The sequence below is a fragment of the Balaenoptera borealis genome (genome assembly GCF_965194805.1).
Source record: "Balaenoptera borealis genome assembly, chromosome: 7".
Taxonomy (NCBI): domain Eukaryota; kingdom Metazoa; phylum Chordata; class Mammalia; order Artiodactyla; family Balaenopteridae; genus Balaenoptera; species Balaenoptera borealis.
In genome coordinates, this window is record NC_138864.1 from 71,787,512 (window position 1) to 71,800,161 (window position 12,650).

At 36.9% G+C, this 12,650-nt stretch overlaps 1 long non-coding RNA gene across 1 annotated transcript in view; it reads left to right on the forward strand.

The window, feature by feature from the left end:
- The first annotated feature begins 28 nt into the window (after positions 1–28).
- LOC309631808 overlaps positions 29–12,650 on the forward strand; it is an 85,304-nt gene continuing 72,682 nt past the window's right edge. The window contains exon 1 of the long non-coding RNA XR_014246567.1: positions 29–2,111. This is a non-coding gene — a long non-coding RNA (uncharacterized lncRNA). The remainder of the gene's footprint in view (positions 2,112–12,650) is intronic.

Here is a 12,650-nt window from a genome sequence, read left to right on the forward strand (position 1 = left end):
GCTTACTGGCCGCTACCTGAGCCCAGGTGGGAGCAATTAGAAGTACTGTTCCGGAAGAAAAGTACACTTCACTCCACTCCCTCCTTCCGCAACACACCTTTTCGTGAGCTTTCTACTCCCCGAACCTGCCCAGCAGGATGCGAAGGCCACCGCAGTGTCACCGGAGCTTATCGTCAGGCTATCTGGTCAGTCTGGCTGCCCCCCGATGCTTGCCAGGTGTAGAGACTGCTGGTAGCCTTAGCACCCAACCCACGGGTAAGACCAGTCTTAGCTCTTAACTCGTTGCTTTGAAGCCCATTTCTCTTGCAACTTGAAAAAAGTCCTCGGTTTGCCCAGTTCCAGTGGGTGAAACTCTACCAAAGTACAGAGTAGAAGGTACAAAGAGTACAGAGTAGAAGCTTAGCTTAGTGTAGGTGTTGGTGAGAAAAGAGCCCCACTCTTGATTTTTATTTACACAAGGGTTGGCTAGGATGGGCCAAACATGAAAAAGCGTCTCAGGATAGTCATTCCTGTTCCCGAAGTTGGTTAATGTTGCGTGGTTATCAAAACAGGGAGCACTCCTTTGCCTTGGTTAAGAGCTTGTTATTCCCCCATGTTTTGTTTTCTCCTTTTGGTTTCGCCTTTGCTGCCTTCCAGGTGGGAATGGTTATTACAGTGCTTCCCTTTCTACTTGCCTTGTTTAGAGTGAGTTATTGATTAGGGTGTTTTCAGGTGTTCTTTGCAACTTTCCCATTTAGCCATTCCTGAACTTGTGTTTATAGGCCCCTCTTAAAATGATGGAATGTTAGATATGAAGGGACTGTACAGATCTTGTCATCCCAATTCTTTTCATCCAGGGACTCTTTTTATTATGTTTTTATCCATGGACTCCATATCTTGAAAGATTTTGTCACTTAAATGAAATCACATACATCACTGTCATGGAAGTAATGCTAATAAGCAATAAAGCTAAATAAGTGTACAAACACTAGGCACTGTTCCCTGGAAATGGTCGCTTAATTTTGGCTGTCATTCTTCTGATCCAAGGTTCCACATGCTGGAAGAATTAAATCTGATATTGTAAAAAACAGATAAATAACTCTGCTAACAGTATATGGTCTACCAATCACATCCTAGAAATTTCTATGATGTCATCAACAGCAAATTAGAATTTCTGATCAGTATACGATAACCAATGTTAGCCTGCAGGGTTGATTTAATGCCTGCCAAAAGTAAAGAAACTTGACATTTTATTTAATTGCAATTTCCAGAAGGCTTTCTGAAATGTTGTAAATAGCTTGTGGACCTCCTTCCTTCCCACTAGTTTAAAGCTAATCCCTCTCCTCTGCTCTGAATCTCTTTCTGTCCCCCTTTCTTGGGGGTGTTGATGACTCCATCAGTTATCCCTATGTCAATCATCCTCTCTCTGTGTCTTCTTTAAACTTTCCCTTTTTCTTGGATGTTTCCCTTCCACCAATAATTTTATCTTGTTAGTGAAGCTCATCCATGGACTGTGTTTCTCTGTGTTTACCTCTCCATCTCTTTCCTTCTCTGACAAGTTCTAGAAAGAATAGTGTTGTCTTTTCAGCCTTCACTTGCTCCACTTCCATTCTCCCTTCTAAATAACTCTCAAATATGTTGCCTCCTCTCCATTCCCTTGTTGTTGCCTTGGTGAAGGCATGATTTCTTGCCTGAATTTTTTTATCCCTTAAACTCATCTTCCTCATGTTTGGCTCAAAAATTCAATCTTACAGCTCCCTGCCATTCTCTAACCAGACGGAACTTTCTTAAACTCAAATATGATGATGCTAAAAACTAGTTAGTGGCTCCACATTTATTTGTCTATCCCTAAACCATCCAGAATGTTAACTAATGCTCAGCAGGTTACGTCAACCCTAATAATCTGATAAAAAGAGAAACCATTTGATAGGAACTCTTTCAACCATGCATTACTTAAAACAAAACAAACAAACAAAAAAAACCTGACTACACTTTATTCCTTCCCTTCTTCTTTTTCTTTTTTAACCAAACATCTATTTCCTATTTTACCACAGGAGGTCATGGGGATAAAGAAGACAGGAAAAAGGACTGAAAAGGACCAGCCAGCACAATAGGAGGAGCGCAGTTTTGAGGTGAGAATCTTTTGGTATAAACTGTTCCTGCTCCACTGTGTCCATTTCATTACTGTTTATACTGATGGGATTTTAAAATTTGGGTATAATTGACATATAATATTACATTAATTTCAGGTGTACAATGTGATTTGATATTTGTATATATTGCAAAACGATCATCACAGTAATTAGTTAACATTGGTCACCATGCATACATACCTAGTTACCGAATTTTTTTTCTTATGATGAGAACTTTAAAAATCTACTCTCTTAGCAGCTTTTGAATAAGCAATACGGTATAATTAACTATAGTTCCTTTCTGACTTGAAAAATTCTTCCACTTCTTTCCCAAAGCTGTCTCTTTCATCTGTGTCCTTGATTGTGTCAATAAAATTTCATTTGAGAACCTGGTATCATAAGTTTCCCTTCTTTATTTCTACCTTCAATTTCTCCCTCTTCACTGTTTGCCCAACAGGAAGCTCAAATGCTTCCTATTTAAAGCACCTTCCTTAATTCACCATACAATCTGTCTTCTCCTTTAACTATCAGACTTCTTGGAGGAACAGTCTATGGTTACTGTTCCGATTTTTTTTGTTTTTTTCATTACTTATTGGTTCTTTAAATACTTGAAAACTGACTTCTGCTCCTATTCCATTACCTAAACCACTGTTTCAAATGTCAACCACATCCTAAATTACCATATCCAATGTCTTTATCTTAGCTTTATCCTTCTTGACTGTGCAGCATTGTTGAAATATTTGCTTTCTTAAAATCTTCTCTTTTGACTTCCATACCGCTACACCCTCTGGCTCTCTTTTTTTCTTTCCCATGCATCTCCAAGAAGAGTCCGCTTGCTTTTTTTCAAACCCTTATATGAAAGTGTTTGCCTCCTTTTCTTCTTGGGAAACCTACACTACAGCTATCACACTGAATCCATGCATGTAACCTGGATTCCTCTTGTGTGCTCCAGACCTCTTTCACGTACCTCAGAAACTGCTTCATTGAGTGTCTCATGGTACCTCACACTCAGTGTGTTGGAAACCAGTTTTATTTTCCTTCCAAAACCATTCATCTTGTTATGTTTACCATTTCATTCCTTGCCACCACTATCCTTCAAGTCATTTCTGCTACTCTGACTCATCTTCTTTCTCCTCTGCCATATCTAAAGTATGGGTTTCAGTGGGGAGCTGTGTTCATAAGGTAAGCCAGTGGATAGTGAGAACAAATTACCAAAGCTTCTATTTATAGTTAATTCCTGTTAAAAAATGATTAAAGAAGACATTTTAGGTGATACAAACTTTAGTTAACACTTCATGAAGTGGATAGTCTCCTTTCAGAGAACAGTAAAATGGGGTGGAAGCTTTTATAGGGTAAAGAATAAAGAACAAGGAAGAGAAAAATAGAAAATATCTGGTTGGCTGGGGCCACATAGTCAACCTTGTTTGGGATGAGAAGAAACAAGGAAATAAGGATAGAGCGTAGAGTTGGCTTGCTGTTTGGGGGTTGGCTGACTGGATATACTGCATTTCTGCTCAAGCAGAGCATTTATAGAGATATGAAAGTTTTCTAAGTTTTGGTTTGCTGACATGGCATGGCTAAGCAGGAGCAGATCCATCGTGAGCCCAGCAAGTTATTTCAGCATTCCTAGATACAATAAAATAAGGCTTCATTAATATTTAATATAAGGACTTCCCCTGGTACTCTGAGTTGGTCTATTTGTAGAGTCATGTCAAGTGCACTTGAAGAGGAATTCTGAGGGGAGGGTGGGAATTCACACATGGGGGAGAGAGATGGACAAGAGCTCCCTTATTTGTTGACTCTCAGCATACTGTGCCTATGAGCCTATCAAATGGATTCACAGATTGTATTATCTACTCTTACTTCAACTCACAAAATGGAAAGTGGCTTTAAAAATCCCCATGGGAATGTGAATTGAAGATGATTCTAACCATATAAGCACTATCAAACAAGAAGAATATACAGCATGGAATCTTCTCCTAATATAAACTCTTCATCAGCTGCATTACATGGTTAAAAAAAAGAAATATGTGTGTATATCATAATATATACCTGACACAGATTATATACAGAGTATATAACATATAAATATCACACCTGACATATACATATATGAACAACTTAAATCTGTAATCAGGAAAAATTATGAAATTATCAAGATTATTTGAAATAAGAATTTACATCCACTCATAAACCACGGATCTTGCTTGTAAGTGTATGGTGCTTTGAGATGAGAGTTACGACAGATATGAAGCCATCAAAATTAACAAGCCATTTATAAATTAAGCATGTGAACATGATTTAAACCTCTCTCTCTTGGAGAGAAAAAAAATTTGTGAATACGTATGACTGTTTCAGATTACATGGATTAGTTCATTGGTAGAGCAGTGCATATTTTATAACTAAATAAATATGCTCTAATTTTTAACTGGTATGAGTGCACAGTCAAAAGCCTAGAATCACTTAGTGAATAACTGTATTCTGTTCGTTAACTCTTTCCTCAAAACTCTTTCCTTCTGCCCAGAATGCTCTGGTTTAGGCTCCAACCTGATCATTGCAACACTTTCTACTGGCCTCCTTACCTTTAATTTCTCACTTTTTCAATCCCTTTTTAACCAATTGCCTCTAGAATTATTTGTCTAAGGCTTATGTTTGATCTTGTCATTTCCCTGCTTGAAAACTTTGGTGGTTCTCTATTGCAACAAAATGAATTCCCAGCCTCTTAATACGTGTAAGGTTGTCTGTGATTTGGCCTAAATCTCCATTTCTTCTCTTTAGTTCTCATTTTATCCAACCATGCTAGAGTACAAGCCAGGAACATTATAGATCTGTTGCTTTTTTCTTACTATTCCCTTACCTTGAATACTTTCCCCCCTGTACCTCATATGCTGCTTATTTAAAATCTTTATTCTTTTTTTTCCCCCTCCAGCCTTAATAAGGTATAATTGACAAATAAATTGTTTATAGTGTACAACGTGATGATTTTTCACATATACCTATACTTTGTGAAATGGTTACCACCATCAGAAAAACTTTCTCCTTTAAAGACCTGCTACATTTTGCCTCTTCCATGAACTAAGCCCCATGGCTCCTTGTGGGAATGTAACTCTTTCCCTCCTCTGATTTGTCACAGTACTTTGTTTCTGTCTATGCTAAGTATGCCTTCAGCACAAGGCAGCACCCAATCAGAACAGATATCTTCCTTCCTTGTGCATATTGTGTGTATTGGGAAACTATCAGTTCTTTTGGGACATAGCCCACTGTGCCTTGTAATCTACTCAGTTATTATGTTTATCTTCCTCTTCTTCATTCCTCTCCCTCCAGATTTTATGCATTGGGGCACAGGGAATTAATACTTTTTATATTATTTGTAGGGAAAACTTGTGAAAGACTTAGAAATAGACCAAGATATCATGGTTGTCTTCAGTGGGAAACTGGGCATTGTCCAGATTATCCGATTCTATCGGGTCTCTGAATCTTTTATTGTCTTTGAGTTATTTTACATTGCTGTAAGTTATATAATACTTATAGTAATGCAAATGATTCTTGTCCGTAGAAATGCAAATTGTATCTCATTGGGATTCAGTTGATTTTTGCTCTATGGATACTGAGCAGTTTTGAAGTTTTACATTTGTTAAGCAAATTTATTTCACCAGTCCCAATGCCCATATATATGTGATTCTTTGAATTCTCCTTTGAACCAGTTGTAATACCTTTCTGGTTCCCTCATTAATTAATGAATTAAATAAAAGCTTTGACACATGTTCATTTTATATCTGTATGAAGTGAACAATTTCCTCTACAAGACTGAAAAAACTTGTTTTTATCACCATGAATTTGAATATTGGCCTTTGGATTTTTTGATCAAGTATACCCAAAACAAAACAAAACAAAAGCCAAATATCTGATTTGTATGTACTCAAATGTCAAAAAAACTGATACAAAAGAGTAAGAAATTATAAAGTATTACTCAGTTATTTTATTATATGCTTTTAGTTTTTAGTTTAGTTTTTTTTTTTTTTAATCTGGAAGATTTCACTTTAAAACATGATACAGAAATCTCAGTAATCATTTGGAAGTTGTATAAAGTAAAAGTTTATACATGATATTATAGTCTTCAGTATAAGAAACACATCCTGAATTCACAGTCTGTTCACACCTGTCCTTCTTGTCTTCAGATTGGGAAACATTTGGGAGTCAACCTTAGGTCTCCCGTCCTTTCTGTCTAAATTCTCTGCTTATCCCAATTGTATTCTGCTTCTCCCACCTTTTCAGCTTCTCTTCTATCTCCTTTCCTTCTGCTACCAATTGTAGTTTTTCCCAAGTATCTGTACTTTTGAGAAAGCTCTTTACTCCCTACCCTCATTCACTTTACTGTTTGGACAAAGGTGAAAGCAGAAGAGATGGAAAGAAAAGTGGACAGATTAGAGACAGGTTTTAGTAATAAAATGGACAGAATATGCTGATGGAGTTGCATGTGGGAAGATAAGGGAGAAGAAGAATCAAGGGTGACTTCTGTTTCTGGCTTGAGCAACTGGTGGCTTCAGGGACTGCTTACTGACATGGGAAAGACTGGAGTGGGGGTAAGCTTGGGAAAGATTATCCTAACAGTTCTTCAGTTTCTTCTTGTTTACATCAAAATATGTTTAAAAATTAAAGCCCAGACAATCTAATACATATTAAATTTTCACATGTGAAATTCTGCCCCACCCTGCCACCCTCAGTACCCTTTCTCCAGGACAGAAAAATGCATCTTCCACTTTATTCCCAAATTACACAGGTTTTTTTCAGGTGAAATCAACATTTCCTGTCAACAGTTAACAAATAAAGGGGGGGAAGGGATAATAGTGTAGCAATTATTTTGCCCTGGGTCTTCCTCAACGGGTGAAACAAATTTTCCTTTCTGTAGAATAGTTGTTTCAAATTAGCTGGAAATTCACAGTTCACAGCTTTTAAAAAATCCCTTAGGGAAGGCAAATATGAATATCTCCCATTGTTTCTAAGGTGAAGGATGTTAACCATTGATCAGATCAGAGTGGGGCAACTTGAAGGGGAGAAAAAAATTCTAAATGACCTGTCTGGTTTCACACAGCCCTCTGGCCCAAATGGTACTGACATTTTCGTTAAACAGGTTAAGGAAAACAATAGAGGTTAATTGACTTAGTGGTGTTTCAGCTGAAATGGCCAAAACTGCCCAAGGCCTCAGGTAAGTCTAATGCTGTTAGCAGCATCTTGGCCTTCCACTTTATACTCTGTCACCTTTGAACGATCGTAAACAAATTAGGATCACTTTTTGTATAACACTGTGTAGCTCACAGGGATGTGTGAAAATGTATTAGGTAATGTCTGTAAAGCACTTTAAATGATTTATTCTTTAGCCAGTTTTTCCTGAGGGATACTTTGTCTCACACGCTTCTAATTGCCATCTAGCTAGATGATAAAGAGCAATCTTCAACTGAACACTTAGTGGGTTGCAGGAGATGACTCACAGATCTTTTACTCTATGCGCGCAGAACATACACTTACATTTCCCATTATGAAATTCTGCCTTTCTAACTAGCATATTTTTGGGGGGTGACATTTAGATATCATTTTCGGTTTGCAGAAGTGGCAGGTATAACTTTGTGGTCATTAGTAAAAAGTTTTTACTACGGGGGTAGAATATGTAGTAAAAAAAAGCGTAGGCTTTGAAAGAACATTCGGGGTTTGACACCTGGATCCACCATTTACTAGCTAAATAATGTGGCAAATCGTTTCACCTGTTGAACTTCAGCTTTCTTACTTGTAAAATGAGGATAATAAGATCTATCACTCAAGGTTGTTTTTATGACTAAATGAGTAATGTATAGTTTTTGACACTTAGGTGATGCTTAATAAAAGATTCTTTTTTCCTTCCGAGTTCACGGTCACTGGTAAATTCACCAGAAGTTTTCTTAAATTTCCTCTCTACTGGTTAACATGTGTGTCATGGAGACTGGGTGTTTAATTAATAGAAAATAGCCAAGCCAAACATAGATACATTCCTTTAGATAATTAAATAATCCTTGGTTTAGTCTGTTAAACAATACTCTGGTATGATATTGAAATGTCCTGTCATCCACCTTTTGCCTTATTTACAAGTTTTAAATAATTTTGCTTAACAGTCCATTCTTTGATGGTAAATAATCTTTAGAGATTTATTTATTTGTTTGTTTAAATTAAAAAAATTTTTGGCTGTGTTGGGTCTTCGTTGCGGTGCGTGGGCTTCTCATTGCGGTGGCTTCTCTTGTTGCGGAGCAGGGGCTCTAGGCACTCAGGCTTCAGTAGTTGTGGCTCGAAGGCTCTAGAGCGCAGGCTCAGTAGTTGTGGCGCACGGGCTTAGTTGCTCCACAGCATGTGGGATCTTCCTGGACCAGGGCTCGAACCCGTGTCTCCTGCATTGGCAGGTGGATTCTTAACCACTGCGCCACCAGGGAAGCCCCTCTAGAGATTTATTTTTGATCACACACACAAAAGGCTGGTTTCATTATGCTTTGGAGTGATTGTTTACACAGTTCAGCAAAAGTTATTAACCGTCTGGGGATGCCTCCTTGAGCATTCAGTACTGAGCAACTGTAGAGCCCAAAGAATTAAATTCTGCTGAGTATTGTCATTAAGAAGTATAAGATTCAATAATTTAAAAGGATCTATTATTTTTTTCTATCCCAAGATTAGGAAACCAAGCCCAAGAAAATCTATCCACCAGTATTTCATCTCATTTCTTATAGATTCTGGTGAACTCCTTTTCACTTCAAGTCCCCAATATGCTGAGGTTCCTGGCCAGCCAGTAAGTGATGTTGCTTTTGACCTGTGAGGCTTTAACCATAAAACAGGTACCAGGCTAGTTTTTTTAGGTGGGATTTGTAGGCATTTCACATATAAAATACAACACTTGCTTGTTAATGATGGGATTTCCTTATCTGATTAAATGTCATTTATTTTCAAATATGACTCCCAGGTGTAACCTTTTATGACAATGTCAAAATCTTCTCTGTTGGGGTGCAATACATAATTTTTAAAATAAGAATTTGATACCTGGTGAAAGGAAGACAGCTTCTTTTTAACCCTATGCAAGTAACTTTGGAGACTCCTTAAAGATATTTGGTTCTAAATTCTGAAGGAGACACTAAGAGTTAGGAGCCATTTTTTAAAATGTTTCATTTGTTGTTGAGAGTTACATTTGATGTTGAGAGTTAGAGATAAATTACCAAGTAGAGGACTTCTTCATCAAGCATCAGAAAATAAACAGTTCACAAATAAATGCCATCAGTATTCCAAACCAAATAACTATAATTAAATTTTCCTTATCAATTTATTCAGTTATTTATTTATTTGTTTATTTATTTTTGGCTGCGCACAGGCTTTCTCTAGTTGCGGCGAGTGGGGGCTACTCTTCGTTGCGGTGCGCAACGGGCTTCTCATTGCGGTGGCTTCTCTTGTTGCAGAGCATGGGCTCTAGGCACTCAGGCTTCAGCAGTTGTGGCTTGCTGGCTCTGGAGCACAGGCTCAGTAGTTGTGGAGCACGGGCTTAGCTGCATGCGGGATCTTCCCGGACCAGGGCTCAAACCCGTGTCCCCTGCATTGGCAGGCGGATTCTTAACCACTGCACCACCAGGGAAGCCCCCATTCAGTTTTATGTATTTATTTCTTGTTCTACTGCATCTTGGGTCATCAGCCTTCTTTCACAAAGTCATCTCCTTCTGAACTAAGAAGAGTCCTGAAAATCCCAAGTCATTCCCAAATATATCTGACAATTGTGCAAGCAATGTCATCTTTATGCTCCGACGTTGTTACTCGTGAGCCTCTTCATTGAACTATCAACAATTAAGAGTACATGGTATGGTCCTTTCTATGAAATTCTGAGATTTTCCTTTGTAGAAGATGAAAATTTTAACCTGTGAGCCTTTTGACAAGCATTAGAAGGTAACAGGAATCATCTGTCAATGAGACTAAATGATTACCGTTAATATATTGTGGTAACTAACAATGTCAAAGCTGAAGACAGTAAAATTCTCTATTGAATGCAGTACATAATTTTTTGTAAGAATTTGATCAATGTTTTTCCTGGGAGTAAGAAGATATTATGGACAATGAGAGCACTGACAAATCTCCAGGGCCTTCCAATTCATTTTTAATGTGTACAATCTCCAAAACGTATATGTGAATAATATTTTATCTATAAAATTTACCCTTTAATTTGACCACTCTTTTGATCAGTGCTTACACTAGAGGTGAGCTAATCTAGAAATATAAAACATGTCAAGAAAACAGTTATTTGGGGCATCACCTCTTTTATAAGGCAAAAGAACAAATCTTCATGAATTTCCAGGGGCCTTAGGGGAATTTCAAAGAAGTTTTATGTGTAAAGAAAATCCTGAAAATTTTATTTTTCTGAATGTAAGATGTGATTGTGGAAAAGCGAAATCAAAAGAGTTAGAGTACTTTAGATCATTTATTAAGACAGGATAAGGTGTGCCTGAGAAACAGTAAATTGACTACCTGTTAATCAAAGTGACAATACAGTATTCTAAATAAGAAGAAGGTAACAATTGAAAGGAATTTTAGCTTTTTCAGAAATGAGGAACTTTATGTTTTTGTTGCTTAATAATAAAGTGCTTGACAAAGTTGTCACAAAACACAGAAAACAGTTTTGTTAGGATATGGAATTTCCAACATGCAGACAGATCACACAGAATGTAAAAGAATAACTATTTACTACCCCTCGTTAAGAGAAGACAAAAGAGTTCAAGATAAACTGTCATTTTAATATATAGAAAACCAAATTCTAGATTTGCATTAATATCACATTTAGCAGTAAAGGATTCATGAGGTCCCTGCCCTACTTTTAAAATTATCTTATAAATAAACCCATCAAAACTGAGTGAACTTTGTCAAAATTTGAATCCATCTCATTGCCTCTTTTCAGGCTTATTATTTATAGTTTGAGGCAAATACAATTTTTCCTGCCAATCTATAATTTTCTATATTTATTCAAGATTTGTCTTACACAATCCTTTTTCACATTCAGGAAAAACCAGAATCTTTAAGAAAAGACGACTCTCCTTTCCTTGAAAACAAAAACACATTCCATTATCTTGCATTCACCGTTGTACTTTTCTGCTACTATTGCTTTAGCAGTCTTTGATTACTGGTGTGATTAATAACTTTCAGTCAAATTAATTAACTTCTATTTCATAGAGAAAACTAGAAAGGAGTGTAGAAGAATCTGTCATACACAGAAAATTAACAGAACTCATAAATACACACATAAAACCCTCTATGGTCACATACATCCATTTTTCACCTTTTTAAGTTAGCAAAATGAATACAATCATTATCATGACCAATAATTATATCCACGATAAGAAACACACACACACACACACACATACACACATATATAAAATATGTTGGGTGACCACATTTCAGATTTATATTTCACTTAGAAATCATCTAGGTGTCCAAGGTTCTGCATTAAATAACTTGATTTAAGAATAGTCCAAGGTTTTACTACTAGGGCTAATCAATGAATTTGGTAAAGTTGCCAGATACAAAATTCATACACAGAAATCTCTTCCATTCCTACACACTAACAACAAAAAATCAGAAAGAGAAATTAGGGAAACAATCCCATTTACCATTGCAACAAAAAGAATAAAATACCTAGGAATAAACCTACCTAAGGAGGCAAAAGACCTGTACTCAGAAAACTGTCAGATCCTGGGGAAAGAAATCAAAGACGACACAAACAAATGGAGAGATAGACCATGTTCTTGGATTGGAAGAATCAACATTGAGAAAATAACTACACTACCCAAAGCAATCTACAGATCCAGTGCAATCCCTATCAAATTACAAATGGCATTTTTCACAGAATTTGAACAAAACATTTTACAATTTGTATGGAAACACAGAAGACCCTGATTACCCAAAGCAATCTTGAGAAAGAAAAATAGAGCTGGAGGAATCAGGCTCCCTGACCTCAGACTATACTACAAAGCTACAGTCATCAAGACAGTATGGTACTGGCACAAAAACAGAAATATAGATCAATGGAACAGGATAGAAAACCCAGAGATAAACCCACTCACATATGGTCACCTTATCTTTGATAAAGGAGGCAAAAATGTACAATGGAGAAAAGACAGCCTCTTCAATAAGTGGTGCTGGGAAAACTGGACAGCTACATATAAAAGAATGAAATTAGAACACTTCCTAACACCGTACACAAAAATAAACTCAAAATGGATTAAAGACCTAAATGTGAAACCAGGCACTGTAAAACTCTTACAGGAAAACATAGGCAGGACACTCTTTGACATAAATCGCAGCAAGATGTTTTTTTGACTCACCTCCTAGAGAAATGGAAATAAAAGCAAAATCAACAAATGGGACCTAATGAAACTTAAAAGCTTTTGCACAGCAAAGGAAACCATAAACAAGATGAAGAGACAACCCTCAGAATGGGAGAAAATATTTGCAAATGAAGCAACGGACGAGAGATTAATCTTCAAAATATAC